This window comes from Cetorhinus maximus, chromosome 18 (genome assembly GCF_964194155.1).
Source record: "Cetorhinus maximus chromosome 18, sCetMax3.hap1.1, whole genome shotgun sequence".
In the NCBI taxonomy this organism is placed as follows: Eukaryota; Metazoa; Chordata; class Chondrichthyes; order Lamniformes; family Cetorhinidae; genus Cetorhinus; species Cetorhinus maximus.
In genome coordinates, this window is record NC_135896.1 from 94,396,343 (window position 1) to 94,408,942 (window position 12,600).

A 12,600-nucleotide genomic window follows, 5' to 3' on the forward strand; every position below is an offset into this window, starting at 1 on the left:
GCTTTGTGCGAGTTAAGGTACAGCAGAAAACTTTGAACCCCACTTCCAGCTCTGCTCCTGCTCATCTTAGCTTCAAACATCCAGGCACCCAGAACTTGGGCGCTCTGATGACACATGTTGGAATGCTTAACGACCAAATGTAGGTGAAATTACAAATCCAGATGGGTACATCGTGATACTTGTGTTTCCAATTTGTAATAGGAAACATGACATTGTGACGAGACTATTTCATGCAGGTCACACACCGGTTTGGAACAAAGTTTTGTGGTTGAGTTCAAAGAGGTTCGGCTCTTTGTCAATTTTAGAGATAAAAAGTAACTTTATAAAGGACAAAATTGAGCTATACATGGCAAGCCAGCATTTCAGCTATCAGCTTTTGCTTGCTGAAAACTATTCTTGTATGCTTTAATCCAGTTTTGAAGTTACCTGCAGGGTTTTTTTAGAATAGAAATTGGGATTATAATGATTCAATTCCTTGTCAAGGGCAATTGTTTTATAGGACCCTAATAAAATTGAATCCATTGTGAAGAACTAAAATTTCGTAGTTGGCATTTCATTACACAAAGGGGCTCTGCAATTCTTGCTAGGATTTTATGTTAGGCAGTGTCCCTGTTTATATCATAGGGTGGATTACGCAACAGTCAGGATAAAATGAAAAGAATTGCAGTTTGGTGCTGCTTTAAAAATTTATTCATGGGATGTGGGCTTCGCTGGCTGGGCCAACATTTATTGCTCATCCCAAGTTGCTCTTGAGAAGGTGGTGGTGAGCTGCCTTCTTGAACTGCTGCAGTCCATGTCGTGTAGGTACACCACAGTGCTGTTAGGAAGGGAGTTCCAGGATTTTGACCCAGCGACAGTGAAGAAATGGCGATATTTTCCAAGTCAGGATGGTGAGTGACTTGGAGGGGAATTTCCAGGTGGTGGTGTTCCCATCTATCTGCTGCCCTTGTCCTTCTAGATGTTAGTGGTCGTGGGTTTGGAAGGTGTTGTCGAAGGATCCTTGGTGAATTCCTGCAATGCATCTTGTAGATGGTACACACTGCCACTACTGTGCATCGCTGGTGGAAGGGGTGAATGTTTTTGTATGTGGTGCCACTCAAGTGGGCTGTTCTGCCCTGGACGGTGTCAAGCTTCTTCAGTGTTGTGGGAACTGCACTCATTCAGGCAAATGGGGAGTATTCCATCACGCTCCTGACTTGTGCCTTGTAGATGGTGAATAGGCTTTGGGGAGTCAGGAGGTGAATTACTCATCGCACAATTCCTTGCCTCTGACCTGCTCTTGTAGCCACAGTATTTATATGGCTAGATCCAATTCAGTTTCTGGTTAATGGTAACCCCAAGGGTGTTGATAGTGGGGGATTCAGTGGTGGTAATGCCATTGAACATCAAGGGCGATGGTTGGATTTTCTCTTGTTGGAGATGGTCATTGCCTGATACTTGTGTGGTGCAAATGTTTCTTGCCACTTGTCAGCCCAAACCTGAATATTGTTCAGGTCTTGCTGCATTTGGACATAGACTGCTTCAGTATCTGAGGAGTCGCGAATGGTGCTGAACATCATGCAATCATCAGCGACCATCCCCATTTCTGACCTTGTGTCGGAAAGAAGGTCATTGATGAAGCAGCTGAAGATAGTTGGGCCGAGGGCATTACCCTGAGGAACTCCTATGGTGATGTCCTGGAGCTGAGATGACTGACCTCCAACAACCACAACCATCTTCCTTGGTGCTAGGCATGACTCCAACCAGTGGAGAGTTTTCCCCCTGATTCCCATTGACTCCAGTTTTGCTAGGGCTCTTTGATGCCACACTTGGTCACATGCTGCCTTGACGTCAAGGGCAGTCACTTTCACCTCACCTCGGGAGTTCAGTTCTTTTGTTCATGTTTGAACCAAGGCTGTAATGAGGTCAGGAGCTGAGTGGCCCTGACGAAACCTAAACTGGGTGTCAGTGAGCAAGTTATTGCTAAGCAAGTGCCGCTTGATAGCACTGTTGCTGGCCCCTTCCATTACTTTACTGATGATGGGGAGTAGACTGATCGGGCGGTAATTGGCCGGGTTGGATTAGTCCTGCTTTTTGTGTACAGGACACACCTGGGCAATTTTCCACATAGCCGGGTAGATGTCAGTGTTGTAGCTGTACTGGAACAGGCTAGGGGCGTCGCAAGTTCTGGAGCACCAGTCTTCAGTACTATTGCCGGAATGTTGTCAGGGCCCAGAGCCTTTGCAGTATCCAGTGCCTTCAGCTGTTTCTTGATATCATGTGGAGTGAATCGAATTGGCTGAAGACTGGCATCTGTGATGCTGGGGATCTCCGGAGGAGGCCGACATGGATCACCCACTTGGCACTTCTGGCTGAAGATTGTAGCAAATGAATCAGCGTTAACTTTTGCACTGATATGCTGCGCTCCTCCATCATTGAGGATGGGGATATTTGTGGATCCTCCAGTGAGTTGTTTAATTGTCCACCACCATTCACGACTGGATGTGGCAGGACTGCAGAGCTTAGATCTGATCCATTGGTTGTGCGATCGCTTAGCTCTGTCTATCACTTGCTGCTTATGCTGTTTGGCACGCAAGCAATCCTGTGTCATAGCTTCACCAGGTTCATACCTCGTTTTTAGGTGTGCCCGGTGCTGCTCCTGGCATGCCCTCCTGCACTCTTCATTGAACCAGTGCTGATCCCCTGGCTTGATGGTAATGGTAGAGTGGGAGATATGCCGGGCCATGAGGTTACAGATTGTGTTCGAGTACAATTCTGCTGCTGCTGATGGCCCACAGCGCCCCATGGATGCCCAGTCTTGAGTTGCTGGATCTGTTCGAAATCTATCCCATTTAGTAAGGTGGTAGTGCCACACAAGATGATGGAGGGTATCCTCAATGTGAAGGCGGGACTTCATTTCCATAGTGACTGTGCGGTTGTCATTCCTCATGATACTGTCATGGACAGATGCATCTGTGGCAGGCAGGTTGGTGAAGATGGGGTCAAGTATGTTTTTCCCTCTTGTTGGTTCCCTCACCACCTGCCGCAGACCGAGTCTAGCAGCTATGTCATTTAGAACTCAGCCAGCTCGGTCAGTAGTGGTGCTACCGAGCCACCCTTGGTGATGGACATTGAAGTCTCCCACCCAGAGTACATTCTGCGCCCTTGTCACCCTCAGTGCTTCCTCCAAGTGGTGTTCAACATGGTGAAACACTGGTTCATCAGCTGAGGGAGGGCAGTACGTGGTAATCAGCAGGCGGCTTCCTTGCCCATGTTTGACCTGATGCCATGTGATTAAATGGGGTCTGGAGTCAACGTTGAGGATTCCCAGGGTAACTCCCTCCCGACTGTATACCACTGTGCCGCCACCTCTGCTGGGCCTGTCCTGTCAGTGGGACACATACCCAGGGATGGTGATGGGACATTATCTGTAAGGTATGATTCCATGAGTATGAATATGTCAGGCTGTTGCTTTACTAGTCTGTGAGACAGCTCTTCCAATTTTGGCACTAGCCCCCAGATGTTGGTAAGGAGGACTTTACAGGGTCGACAGGGCTGAGATTGCCATTGTCGTTTCTGGTGCCTAGGTCGATGGCAGGTGGTCCGTCTGGTTTCATTCCTTTTTTGTGACTTTGTAACTTTTTTTTTTACACAACGGAGTGGCTTGCTAGGCCATTTCAGACGGAATGGAAGAGTCAACCACAGTGCTGTGTAGGCCAGACCAGGTGAGGACAACAGATTTCCTTCCCTAAAGGACATTAGTGAACTAGATGGGTTTTTACAGCAATCGACAATGGTTCCATGGTCGTCATTAGACTTTTATTTCCAAATTTTATTGAATTCAAATTCCACCGTCTGCCGTGGCTGGATTCGAACCCGGGGTCCCGGAGCATTACCCTGGGTCTCTGGATGACTAGAGAAGTAGTCCTGGAGAATATCTGATCCTTTACTGATTTCACTTCAACTGTAATCATCAAATACACTCAACCATCAGAATCATAAACTTCAGCGACAATACAACTACACCGTCGGCTCCCCATGTACTTCCAAGAAAATTAAAAGTGCTACATTGGCAGGGCCGTACAAGTGAATGAACTGCTCAGTTGAAAATATGGCAGTTTCAGTTTACATTGCCTTGAAGAGTGGAATGCCTCTAGACATGCTTCATAAACCACCAAGTGATGGTGTGCAAGGGCTACTGTCAGTAACAGCACCAACTCATTTACTTCATTGTGGAGCTGCAAACATTGTTCTCAAGTTATTTTCCTGTAACTCAAAAAGTGCTCCTGATTTTTACAGTGACTGGAAGATATTAGAACTATTTTAAGCCTATGATTCTGATGGTTGTGTATTTGATGATTACAGTTGAAGTGAAATCAGTAAAGGATCAGATATTCTCCAGGATTCCATAATTTCCTCTTGTGGAAACTACTTACAATTTTTTTTGTAGTTATTGAAACAAATTGGTTTTCATAATGATCCAACAACAGGGTTGTATCAGACATCAACACCATCACCCAATTTTGAGATTACAGATTTGCATCCTTTATCAGTCTTGTGACAGGTCGCCAATCAGTGAACCCTTCCCACTCTGTCTGCTATCTCCCAACATGTCACAAGACCACCTTTAATTTCGTGCATCCTAGTTTTTACATTAAAAATCTTGATGTGGGTAACACTGACAAGCCTGCATTTATTTCTCTGAAAAGCTGGTGGTGGGCCATTTCCTTGGACAGCTGTAGATTTTATGCGGCTGATGCTGTCAATGGTAGTGTTAGGATTTTTACTCAAGTGATGATAGAGGGGCAGTAGTAAGTGTCTAAGTCAGGATGGTGTGTAATATAGAAAACTTAAGAGATGAATATGTTTCCACAATCTTGATACTCTTGCCCGTCTTAGGTCTAGGGGCGTTGTAGGGTTGAATGTGGCTGTTCAAAATTCAATTGTAATGGAGCGTTCTCTAGTAGTTTGGGCATTACAATGCTGCCGTAGTGTCCTGAGTGATGTGGACAGACTATGTGAGTCTGTAGTCTCCCTTTTGGAAGTGGCTATATTTCAGGAGTGGGCAGGAAATAAAAGATGTGAAATGCAGAAGGCGTTTTGCTTCATCTTATGTCCTTGATTTTCCAATGCGCTCATTTTAAAGTGTCACATTGGGATGGGCCTAAACAAAACTTTATAAATACAATTGGAAAAGTTGCACATCTTTTTGTAAGTCATTTCTTTTTCTGGATGATAAGTTACTGATGAATCTAAATTTTTGACACAAGATGTAAAGTTTCTGAAATGCAGCAAAAAAAAATCTCACTCCATGAGTGTACACTGTGGCTTATTACTGCAAGTTGGGGTTAGGGGCTGAAAAAACGTTTCAAAATGGGGAATTTCTAGCTTTAAATTTTGTTAAACTTGACCCTGTCAGTAAAAATCAACTGAAGCGTTTTAATGTTCAATCCCAAATTGAGTAAATTAAGCTGATGCCCAATAGTATATTTCTCTTGCAACTTCAAAATCACTGCAAAATGGTTTCCACTTAAGGGCAGGGCTCAAATTGGCTGATTTATAATCCAGTGTGAGGTTCCAGAGAGGAGGTAGTCGCACACTAATTCAGTTTAACATTGCATGGAGTTCTATACTTGGCAATGCGGTGTGAAGCTTGATATTAAAATGTGCTTAAGGAACTCCTGTGCCTCCTGAACACTTAAGAAACTGAGATAGAGCTTATTTAGATGTATTAAGAGTGTTGATAGTCCTTGTTAAAATTTTAAAACATAACTGTTGGGAAGGGAGCTTTGCACATGAGAGTAAACATAAGTGTACAGAACTCTTGCCTTGAAGGCACTTAAACTGAGGTGCTACCTGACTAGAACTGATCCTCCTGTAGCTGCCAATCTTTTAGTAGCTGCAAGTAGTCCAATATGAAATTGTGGCAAATTAGCTATCTTTTATTGTGATTCCTTTTTCGCTTCTCCTTTTTCCTCACCAATTTTTTTTTTGAATTTGCAAAATGCTTCATTAAATACTAGGTAGAGCAAAATGAAGATGCTTAGTTCAGACCGTGAGTACCGTTTGTACCAGAACTGATGGTATCAGTTCTTCCTGTGAGGGTGTCCCTGCTTTGCTTCAGAGTTCATTAAAACTTGAATACCTAACTTACACCACGCCGGCTTTGTGTCAGTGCATAGTCAAAACTGATTTAGACTGGCAGTGAATTTGTAGTGTAAATGCTCTGATTTAAGTAACATTTAGTTTGTATATACCTTGTTAAATAGTGCTTTTTCCAATGGACATTTGATGCATTCAGGTTTAGTCTACTGTTTTCCCCATTCATGGGAAAAGGATTCTTAAATGTTGGTTTTGAAGAATAATATAAAGCCATGTTATTTTTTTGTTTCAAGGAACACTTGACATTTTTGAACGGCTGTGCAGAAGTGGTGTCCTGAAGTTGTTTTCTTTATACATTAAGAAATATTTTGAAGCTTTTAGTATTCATCCATGGGGTACACCAGATACTGTTTCTCCCGCGCTAGCACCTATGACCTTTTAAAATAGAAAAAAAAAAATCAAATTTGAGAACTGTTCATGGGAAAGTACTAATCAAAGTTTAATTTCAGATTGGGGAAGGTCTGGACTGAAAATATACATACCTCTGACAGCATAGAGGAACTTCTGACCCTTTCGTTTTATTGAAACTAGATTCACTGTTCATGGTTGTTGCTGCAAACTATGTCAGCACATTTTCGAAGGTTCTGCTTGTTGAACTAAGTCCAGGAGGCAGGTAGGTTCACTCAAGTTCAAGGTGTTGTTAGATCTACTGTGATGCATAAGGAAAACTATTTTATCTTTGCCATGCTTCTGGAAAAAGCATTATTTCAGGAAGCATTTCTTTTGAATACATTTGTGATGTGTAACACAAAACAGAAAATACTTAGTACCATTTCACCATTAAATCATTCTACTAAATTCTGCATATGATTTCGAAGATTAGTTTTGAAACTCTCCATCCATGTTTTTCCTCAGAGCAAAACCCAAAATGCAATCTCAAAATTACTGGTTTTGCTTTTTGATATGCACTTCAAATTTTCTAATCACTTCCAGAGCTGCCATATGACTGTTGTTTTTGGAAACTCAAAGTTTGCTTAAACATATAGGTATCTTTTTAAACTGTTCACAAACTTCCTTTTATTAAAACCCATGGTAGTTCACTTTACTTTTGGCAAAGAATTCCTGAGCTTTTGGCATATGCTGGTGTTGCCCTGAAGATTCAAGTAAAACTACTTGCACGATGGTGATAATGTGGGCCTACAACAATATACTTTTACCAAATGTATCTGTGTTTAAATCTTGTCCAGACTAACTGGATGAACCTTTTGACCTTTTCATACACTCATTCATCTGCCAATCTACCTTAAGAGTGCTCAGGAAAACATGTGCTTTCCTAAGGCTGGACTTGTAGTAAATTGTTGGAGCGCAAAGGAAGCTTTAAAAGATGGAGATAGAGTGAAGATTTAGGACAATAGGATTTTTAATGAACTTGAACTCAAACTCAGGTATTTTATACAGCAAATTGGATCTGTGGATTATGTCTGACTATTTGCTAAAAGTAAATATGAAAATTGTTATTTTAACTCTCAGTTTTTGTATATGAATGATTTATGTAATGTAAATTTGAATTTTAATTTGGATCCACTTACAAAATTGCCTTCTCCTCCACTCATCTCTTTTGAACTGATTAGTATTAATGGAGTGAAATAAATCTCTGAATCACGTAGTTTAGTCGTATAAGCCAGAAGTGTATATTTGCATAATCAAGTCCAAATCTCTCCCTTATTTTCATTCTTCAATTCAGTTTTAAGGGCAAGAATGTTACATAATCAATGTTTTTTTAAAAAAATGTTCCTTTCTTACAAAATCAGCTGTACAGCACTATGGGGAAGTATTTGTTGCAGCCTGTGAATATTCCAGTTTAATTATGCCCAGTGATGCAAAATAGTTGCACATATGAAAAATGTGTTTAATTTAATATCACTAGAATACATCTTCCAGGTCATAAATGTGTTTTAATTTGTTTTTGATTCAGGCATTTTTAATAGAAATGGGGAACTGATACCTGTTGTTAGATTACATACATTGCAAATATACAAATACTTTAAGTAATGAAAGGGCATTTATGAGTGCCATACACAGATTTTTATTCAGATTAATGATTAAGAGCTTCAAGAAATAAGTTAAGCCATAATTGTAAACATTTGTTACCAATACTTGTGATTTTCTATATGTTTTAAATGGATATTCTCTCAGTTGTCTGAACCATAGCCATGTACTGATGTCACTGATCATGCCTTGCATATTGAGCAACAGAATCATGTCACTAAATATTTCCAGTGCTGTTGGTCTATGGACCTGGCTATCTCGAAATTATAATGAGGTAGAGTTGGAAGAATGATTTTTGACCCCCATTTAGCATTTGCTGGGAATGGGTAACTTTAAAAGTGGGCTGGCTCAGTAGGTAGCTGTCCTGCCTCTGAGCCAAAAGGTACCAGGTTCAAGTACCACTCCAGGACTTATTGGCTACAAAAGAAACAAGTCATTGGTGCTGGTGAGCCATCATGGACGGGTGCTGGTACCGAGCCCAGATTAAATGGGGAGGTTGGCGGCAGGAAGGGCATCTGGCTGTAAAACCCGCCAAATCCAAAAAAAGATGGTTGACAGGAGGGTGATCAACCAGCATTATGGTGACCCCATGTAACAAGGGAAAAGACAAAAGAGAAAGGAAAGAAGGTGTAGTTTTAAAAGGGAGAGATTCTTTCTCAACTCCACTCATTTTTCTCCCCTGGTCTTGCATTTGATAAAGCACTGAATTGCATTGTGATATACTTTCATTAGTGCGGCACTACCTTGCACAGCATTTACTGCCCATCCCTAATTGCCCTTGAGAATGTGGTGGTGAGCTGCTGCCTTGAACCGCTGCAGTTCATGTGGTGTAGGTACATCCACAGTGCTGTTAGGGAGGGAGTTCCAGGATTTTGACCCAGCGACAGTGAAGGAACGGCCAATATATTTCCAAGTCAGGATGATGTGTGGCTTGGAGGGGAACTTCCAGGTGGTGGTGTTCCCATGTATCTGTTGCCCTTGTCCTTCTAGATGGTAGTGGTCATGGGTTTGGAAGGTGCTGCCTAAGGAGCCTTGATGAGTTTTTGCATTGCACCTTGTAGATGGTACACACTGCTGCCACTATTCATCAGTGGCGGAGAGAGTGAATGTTTATGGAAGGGGTGCCAATCAAGCGGGCTGCTTTGTCCTGGATGGTGTTGGAGTGTTGTTGGAACTACATCTAGGCAAGTGGAGAGTATTCCATCACACCCTGACTTGTGCCTTGTAGTTGGTGGACAGGCTTTGAGGAGTCAGGAGATGAGTAATTCGCCGCAGGATATAGAAATAGTTGCTGATCCCATTTTCCCTCTGCCCAGCCTCAATTCCCAGAGGGAAATTGTCATATTCTTTTCAGATGAATCAATTTAGATCAGGGGTCAAACCAGGATCTGTCTGACCTTTATAGACATTGTATCAGGTAGACAATTTAGCCACCCACCTTTGGGAAGAGTGAACTGCAGATGGCTTTGAAAAAAATTTAAACACTGGATTCAAGAGAATACATTATGTGCAAACATTGAAATCATGATTTAATGTCAGCACTATCATACTACTGTGTTGTAAGTTTAAAAACATCTCGGTTTGTTATACTCTTGCATGATGAAGTTCTCTGAATTTGCAGACCAACTTAAATTTCTTGTCTTTTACAAGCAACAGTAACTGGTTTTGTTTGGAATTTCTACATTGAATTATTGATGACCTGAGAGTTGAGCCAGGGAAAACTGCAAAAAATGTTAGATTAGAAACAACAGAGATGTGTTACCAAAACTCTGTTGTCATCACCAACATAGTTTTCAGTTGGGTTTATTTTTAAAAGAGAATTTGCTGGTAAATTTAACAGGAGTAAATTAACATTTGGCTGTTGAGTCATACAAAATTTAAATGCGGTCCAGGCTGATGAGGTGAAAGTTGTCCCTGACTGCTATTTGTAAGCCTCCTTTACAAAATATGTATTTGGGTGATGGTGTGGGCCTTAGTGCAAAATTGCCTCTAATTAAACACTAAATTGGGAGTCTAACTCAGGCCATAAAGGTTACTGGAGTGGGAAAGGGAGATGTGATGCTCATATAAGTGTGCTCTTCTGAGATTGAGCTAAGCCTGTAAATATATGCTACTCGGGCATTAGTGTTAAATACCTCAGACTTACACTGACATGTGAAAGCTGAGCCAAGTGAGACTCCGAAGAGTAGAATTTTGTAAGCTTTGTAATGTTATTAATGTTGCTCCTGCTATGACATTCATATAAAATGTTCCATTGTTGCTTTACCTTGGCATCAGTCAGTCTTGGGTCAACTGTATTGTAGACAGCATTTACTGGTTTTGCCTCCTTGGGTAAATATGACTGCAGCCAGAGCTCATTGTTAAACTAAACTGCTTGGTGCTAAAGCTCTGTTTTAATGAGGAAGTGTTCCAATTCCCAGAGCTAATATCCCTCAGTATAGAAAAGGAGTAAGAGAAAGGCATGCAAGTTATTTGTTTTACCACAATTCACGCATCGTGTTATTTACAAAACAATAAAGCTCTATGAAGCATCATATTTAGCTGCATTTATTTCTGCAACAAAGATGCTATTGAATGTCCTTTAATTTCATCATGTTTAGTGTCAAACAAAGCCAACATATTTGATTGTAACAGTAAGAAATGATTCACTATCTTGTTTTTGTTTGCATTCTGAATAAACAGTTTGTCCAAACTTGTTGGGTGCAATGGATTTTTTTGACTGGCAACAACGGTTTTCATTCATGTTTAAATGTAATTTTCTAATTCTGAGTGTTTGAAATATTTCTTGATCACTATTAGGGTTACCGACCAAGTTCTGTGGATGTGAAGTCACCACATGAACCAGGAAGTTTCAGGTTCAGTGGCTAGTTCAATCGGAGTTAGGGGAGGGAAACCAACCAACGTGATTGTTCCTGATTACTGTTTAATGACCCCGCTTGGGAAGTGCACAGGTCAGTGTCATCACTATGATGCAGCAAGATCTAAATAGCCTGGTTATCTATCTAAGCTTTACTATGAAAAATGGAAACTTGGGCATCAAATCTGAGGTGGCTTTTGTCCATGAAATCGTACTCCAGTGAATCAACATCTGCAGGAATCAACATCTACAATAGATTTCAGTTTTGATCTTGCATGGAAGTTTTATACTTTCATTTCTAGGTGTTGCTTGGAAGTTAGTACCTTAGCGAATTTGTGTAAATCTTTGTTATCTTCTCTCCTTATCCAACCCTGGATGATTCAGTTTAGAACTGTCTTCAAATACCTTGTGCTTAATGTAACCAATTGACCTTAAGTCTGAACCACTGTAGGTTTGTGTTTGCAATGTCCTTCCATTAAGCACATCTCACTCAAAAGACGAACACCAAAAATGCAGCATTCCTTCAGTCCTGCACTAAAGTATCAACCTAGATCCTAATGCATTACAGCATTAATGTCCAGACATATGGAGATTAACCTACAGCCAGACAGTGTAGCTCTTGACAATAACAACTACAAAGCAGCCTGTTGTGTCACCCAATCACTAATCAGGTGTAAATCCCTCCCCTAAAGTGACTGACATAAATAGAACTGATACTTTGTGTACCATTCTTTATAGGCCTTAATGGCATCATTCAGTGTGGATTCTTATGGCCTAGCTTTAACCACCTGAAGGAACTAGAATTTGTGGTTGTGCACTTAGATGATTTTTTTTTAAAAGAAAACACTTTTTATATTGTAGCAGGGAGGAAAGTGAAGCTTAAACCAACATCGGATTAAAAGCTCAAAACAAGAAGTTGAAGCGTCGAAACGCTCCTTGTGTGATGCAAGTCTTTTCTGGTATTGTGCCAGGGCATCTTGATGGCCGACAAAACTATTACTATAGAAACGGGAGTCTGGTTCTTTAGAATGCTACAGGAATGCTAATCTTGACTAAAAGAGGATTTCCAGCTGCACTGCAAGGTTGGAGGAGTAGAAAAAGTTTGTATTAAAAAAAAATGAGAGGTAAATAATTGCCATTGAGGAGAAGGATTTGTGTTAAGTTCATATGCTCAGTGTGCAGAATATAATTTGTTTGAACAACACTGATAATTGTGCTGCGTGAATGAGTTTAAAAATAACCTGTTGTTTGATGTCAGGATTTTCACAAATACGTGCTGGCTTCTCTGTCCAAACGTGTGTATTGAAAGGAAAATAGAATAACAACCCATCATTTTGCTTACGATAAATTACCGATAGTATCCTTTTGAACCATGTTTCCTTGTTTGTCCCCTATCATCTTTCTTATATTTTGATGAAAGCCTAAAAAAAAGACTTGCGTTTATATAGCGCCTTTCATGACCACCAGACAGCCAGTGAGGTATTTTGAAGTGTAGTCACTGGTAATGTAGGAAACGCAGGCTCCAACAAACAGCAATGTGATAATGACCAAACAATCTGTTTAGTCATGTTGGTTGTGAGATAAATATGGGCCAGTACACTGGGGATAACTCC

At 41.0% G+C, this 12,600-nt stretch overlaps 1 protein-coding gene across 6 annotated transcripts in view; it reads left to right on the forward strand.

The window, feature by feature from the left end:
• The window catches only part of pals1a (protein associated with LIN7 1, MAGUK p55 family member a), a 93,559-nt gene that overhangs the window by 26,887 nt on the left and 54,072 nt on the right, over positions 1 to 12,600 (forward strand). Inside the window, exon 1 of one of the 6 annotated variants that reach the window (XM_078563223.1) lies at positions 11,420 to 12,111. The exons of the other annotated variants lie outside the window; for them this stretch is intronic. The gene's annotated coding sequence lies outside the window, so the exon portion shown is untranslated. Of the gene's footprint in view, positions 1 to 11,419; positions 12,112 to 12,600 lie in introns of those variants that run through there. 6 annotated transcript variants of the gene reach the window in all.